Source organism: Haliaeetus leucocephalus, unplaced genomic scaffold (assembly GCF_000737465.1).
Source record: "Haliaeetus leucocephalus isolate CR32 unplaced genomic scaffold, Haliaeetus_leucocephalus-4.0 Scaffold751, whole genome shotgun sequence".
In the NCBI taxonomy this organism is placed as follows: domain Eukaryota; kingdom Metazoa; phylum Chordata; class Aves; order Accipitriformes; family Accipitridae; genus Haliaeetus; species Haliaeetus leucocephalus.
The window spans coordinates 7,347,325-7,353,334 of record NW_010973187.1 but is presented as its reverse complement, the minus strand read 5'-3'; positions in this window follow the sequence as shown (position 1 = coordinate 7,353,334).

Genomic DNA, 6,010 nt, shown 5'->3' with positions numbered 1-6,010 from the left:
AGATGGGAAAGGACAGGACACCCAGCATCCAGACTCGGGCAAAATGCACCATAAAGTAAGGACCAAAACCAGGTTGTATCAGTTGCCCTCTGGAGTTCTTCTCTTTCTTCATTAACTAGAAGGAGCCTAGACAAAGAACTCATACTAGAACCCTGGTTTCAAAACAGATGAAGTTCAATGAGACGAAACTCAACGGATGCATTCATCCTGTGCTGTTCCCTTCTGTAGTGTCCTTACATTTTGAAGGGATGCATTTCTGCTAAATATTTCTTTTACATTTTATAATAAAAATGACAATGAAAATGAAAAGATACCTGAAAAGTGAAAGAAACTGGAACTGATCTGCTGATAAATGCATTATTATATCTGTTCCCAAAAGAGGTGCAAGTCTGCTGCAGAGTATCGACACTGTCCTCTTGCAATGCAAAATGAAGTCAAAACTGAAAGATCACATGGGAAAAAAGGGCAAGTTTCTAAACACTACTGATGAGTCCTAATGAGGCTGTAGCTGGAAGAATAAACACAGAGCAAAGAGCTCCTTCAACAGCTGTTGAGACAGTGCACGCTCACAGAGCTTTCGTCTAGCTAGCAGGGGTGAGTCTGTGTAAAGAACAAAGGAGCCTCAGAGCCTGGGCCATGGAGGGAGAACAGGCGGAAACAAAAAGGCCACTTGGACAACAGTCAGGGACTTCGTTAGGTCCCATTCTCTTCCCCTGCCTCGCTTTGAGGAATACCTTAATTGTTTCAGAAGCCGTGTTGACTTGAAGTGTGTTACTGGCTTGAGCATGTTATTGACTTCAATGAAGCTATTTAAAAGAAGAAGGTGCTGTTCAATATAAGCATGAATAGCAAGATGGAATTTTTTTCCTTAGTAGTTAAAAGACTATTTCCTATGATTAATTATTAAACAAAGCATAGAAAAGCACATCCATGAACCACTGGCATCTGTAACAGATGCTGACTGACTTCAGTGAAACTACTCTGATTTATGCTGATATTCTGTGATTAAAGATAGTGAAAAACAATGTTATTCTCACACAATGAAATAAAGGTATTTTATTCAACCAACCTTGAATTGCAGCCTTTATTTTTACTACCAAATATTGATTCCTAATTGCATCTTATTTCTGTTTCCTAGAGGGTTTAATAAACATATTGACTACCTCCTTAAGGAAAACAATTTATTTATGTATTTTGTGTTTGACTGGCTGAAAACATTCTTCAAGGAAACAACTGTCTAGACACGATGACAATAAACCCTCTGTTGCTGGAATGGCAGGAAAAGAGGTTGCCCTCAGTAAGCAGTACTTCCCGAAGAAGTCATGAGCTGTTTGCCAGGCTGTCATGCATTTAAATAATTATTTCAGATATTCATTCTTCATAAGAAGTCTTAAGTATAATTTCCTGATGCAGAACACATTGATGATTTATGGGTCCATATATTTTTTTTGATGAATGAAGCTTTATTCTGTTGAGAGAGCTAAAAGGTATGTTACACCCATCAATGCCAGGACAGGGGGCAATGCCTCATCATCCCCACAGCTGTGTCATGCTATGATTTTGTAATTCCTGCCACATGAACTGTTAGAAAAGGGATGATAGGCACACACACAATTAGCACAAAAAGTGTTGTCAGAGGTAAAAATGCTGATGCTGGTTACAATATGACCAGTAGGGCCACTACTGCTTTCTGATGATTTGCCTGACTATGGTCAAGACCCACTCCAGCTAAAAATTCGAGGGAGATCCTCCCATTACTAAGGTGGGAACAGATTCATGATTAAAAAAAAAAAAAAAAGAAAAATTTAATCTGTCATTTTTTTCTAAGTGCTTTAGTTTCACATCCCTATCCTGGAGGTTGCTCCATTGGGATCAGCTCCTGTGCCTGCACGCAGCTTCAGCCTGGCTCTAGAAACCCAAACTAACTGAGTGTGATAATCAGAAAAGGAAACCGAGTATAAATAGAAAGTGAAATTCACGATTTGGTTTCATGGTGCAAGCAAAAAGGAAACAAAAGTCAGAAATGGGTTATAACATTAATTTCACTTGGCAGAGATAAGAATTTGGGTTGTTTTTTCTTAAACCAAGAGCTTCTTTCTCCATCTAGCAAAGTTGGCAGTTGTTATCAAGAATACATCAGACCCTCTGTCTTAATTCAAAGCCTGCTGAAGACAATGTAAGGGTTTTTTTAGATGCTTATGGCTTTTGCATCAAGCTTTTAATTTTATGTATCGGGGTTGAGGTGGCGTGATACACTGTGCTGAGTTACTACTTGAAGTACTCTGAGTCAGCTTTGTGGTTTCTGAGGAATGTGGTGTGCTTCTAGGAATTCAACCTGGATTTCTGGGCCTGTAGATATGGCCTTTACTGTGCGTACCCAGGCTGATGGCTCAGGGAATAATAGTTTTGCATAATAAGCTCTAAATCTGTGAATTATTTTTTATAGTTGTGAAGGACATAGATATTACAGGTAGAAGTGAGAAAATAAAACCAGCAGATAACAATGGGAACACAAGAAAAGAAAGAAGAAACCCCACCCCACTTCAAAGTATTAGGTGCTATTCAGGTGACAGTGGCTGTAGCAAACACTTAGGTAGTGGTATCTTGAGGAGAAAGAGCAGCACTGGATTAAGTTTTCTTCGTGGCTTTGCAAATTCTTATGCAAGATCGTTTGCTTGTTCCTTAAATGTAGGACTGTACAGCCCCAAATCTGCAATTGTCTGTTGTTTCTTGAAAGATGGGGTATCTTGTACATTTTAGTAAGTGGGCACTCGGAGTTTCATTTTAAGGTTATGCTGACATCAGTTGTCAGCATTTTATGATGTTTCCTGCAATAATTCAAAAAGTCTGACTGCTAAAGTTAATCAATTCGGAAACTGCATCACTTTCTCCATTTACTGTGAACCTCGTTTATTTGTTTGGAAGTATTTCCTCTGTACTATATAAACACACAAACAGGCAGGCAAACCATCTGCTTTCTCTTAGATATATTTTTGGCAACTGAATGCAGATATATGCATTCCTAATGTATATCATGACTGTGAATTAAGCTCTCAAAAATAAGAAATTGCAAAAAAAGCATTGTTTATACAAGCTTAATCAGTTCTCTTTGAAATACCATTCATCTTGTAGTATACAGTCCATTTTACTTAAGACTCCCCTTTGATTTTGTTCATAGCACAGATCACATTTTAGAATTGAATGAATATACAACCAATGAGACTGTTATCTAAACCAGAAGTGGTTTTATTTTCATTTTTACATGTAATGGTGTGTGATTTTTTGAGAAAGCACAGATAATTACACCATGGAGTCATAATAACATTCCCAAGGGTCATCAGCACTGTTGGACCTTTAAGAGTCACAAAGAAACCTTTACCACTTGAACCAAAGAAACTGGCAGAAGTAATATCTTGTCTTATTATACAGATAAGCCACTAGAAAATAGTGGATTTCAAATCATTTGCTGGGCAACAGAGAAACTTAAGAATACTGACTTCAGTTCTGGGAATACTGACTTCAGTTCTACACGGGTTGTAAACCTTTGTCTTGCCTTTCCAGATTCCTTCTTCCTCATTCTCTTCTGTTCTGGCTCCTTGCTCCTATCAATTCCGTCAGCTCCTGCTGGTATCATCTTCCCCAGCTCTACGTGGTTGCTCTTCTCATGCTTCTGTATCTCTAAACCCTGACAGTCATCATGAATTGCCTCATCCCTTCCTGTTTCTCAAATCCCTTCATCTGTCAAGCTATCACTTCCTTCTTCTCACTGAAAAGACAGGGAAACTTCTGAGAGAATTTGTCTTGCCTCAGTTTCAGGGATTAACATCAGAGAAGCTCTTCCAAGTTCCTGGGATGGTGCACTGGAGGTGAGGTCCCACTCTATGCCAAGAGTCTCAAGAAAGCATATTTATAAACTTCAGTGAGATAATGCAAACATTATTGGGTATACAAAAATAATGAAGGGTCCCTTGCTGTGAAAACACAGTCTGAGGGGAAATTTTGTTGTTAACTATTTCCTTAACAAGAAAGGTTTTTCCTACTGCACACCTGACAGTGAAATCTTTACTTGTACAACTTCTTTCAGCAACTTGTACAAACTCTTCCAGTCCTTTCCCGAATAAGGACTGTAGAATGTATCCTATGCACAGGCGACGAGAGAATGGATCTCTACACCTACTTGTCTCCATAGCTACTCACCAGCTCACATCATCTAAGAACATTTCCAATTTCCTTTAATCATGTTGACCAGCTTAAGTTCTATGGTGGACCCAGCAGTTGCTCTGGTTAACTCCATGCAGCTCCTACTGTCTGAAAGGCCTTTCTCATATTGTGTAAGGCACTCTAGAAGAACAGCATTGTCATATGATTCTTGGTCTGTAAATATTAGAAAATAATTCATCCACCAGTTATGTGGGCTCTCTTTCAAGAACTATAATAAGTGACATGGTTGATTTTGAAACAAAAGAACAGTGACAGTTGTTTTGGATTTTGTTATTGTTTTGTTGTTTTTTTTTTTAATGCAGGGCCATCAAACTAGACAGCTATATTTAATTTTCTTTCTTGTCCTTTTGCATTTGGAGTGCCTGCTGTTATAGGCAGAATCTTTGTTACCCATGTCCACATTTCTTTATGTTTTGTTTTACAGCAGAAGCAAAGATTCGGCCAGTTGGCCTCATCCTGGCTTTAAACACACTCTATATCTCTGGGCACAGATTTTCTCCATGTGAAAATTTCCCATTTTGCACATACTTACAGAATCAGTCATTTCATTGGCTTTGTTTCCCTCCTTTGCTTGCCTCTCTGGTTGTGTCATTCCCAAATACTCATAATCATGAACTAGCCCCACCTCATCTCTTGAAAAATGCATCCATTTGGGACCTTTTGTCTGTTTTTTACTTTTGCCTCTGAAATAAATATTCCCGTCACATTTGCAAGCTTGATTTTATAAAAGTGAAAATATAAGCTGAAATTTTTGCACAACCACTTGATCCAAGGAGCTTTAAGAACAGTGCTGATTATGAAACTCATGATAAAATCGTAAAAGCTGGCAATACAGAGTTTGAGAGAAAGCATATGTCTGCTTTGCATTTCAATTATCAACTTGCCTTTCGTCTGCACTTTGCAGACATTACCTGATTCTCGTCTGGTCTTTATATAGCCCCAAATCTTAGCAATGAGGGGAAAAAACTTGGTACTGGATTACCTCTTAGAAAAGGCTCAAGCTGTTCCATACTCAGCATATGTCTAGCTTGGTGTGTGCCCTTACAGCCCATCCACTTTTATGCCACTTTTAGCTGGCTGACATCAGCCAGCGCATGTCAGAAGGGAAATGGTAATTACAGGCAGGCTATAGATAGCCATGGAGTAGCATCTTATCAGCGCTACAAATATTTTCAAAAGCTAAAAAAAACCCCCAAGCAAACAAACCACAAAACCCCCCAAGATGACACCAAGGTTTACCTCCTTTCCTAGCAGAGAGACGAAAAGCTGGATCATGCCAGGCCTAGCCTGAGAGGACACCCTGAGCTCTGCCAAGGCAGTTTGCACAGGCAGACTTATCTATTCAACGAGCAATTTCACAGTGCCTAATCTCAGAAAACAGGGATGCTGCCTGACACTCTGGAAAACACCTAACACTTGCAGGGGGAACGCGAGGAGGGTAACAAATGACCGGGGCCTTCTGATGAGCGGACACCGGGCGTCGGAAGCTTGACACCAGGCCTCACCCACAGGCAACTGTTTAAGGCACTCCGAGTCACGCCGTGAGGGAAGCTTCAAAACCGATCAGCCCTTCCTCCAGCACGCCTCGGGAGGAGCCCGGGCGCCAGCTCCAACGGGCAAACGAGGGCCTTCGAGACCCCCTGAAGCCCCACGGTCACCTGCACGCAGGCTGCCCCCCCGTGTGGCGCGGCTCTGGGGCGCTGTCCCGGCGGCTCCCGTCCCCCGGGAGGGAGCGGGAAACGGCGAGGCCTCGCAGCGCCACCGGCACCGCCGGAACGCCTCAGCGAGC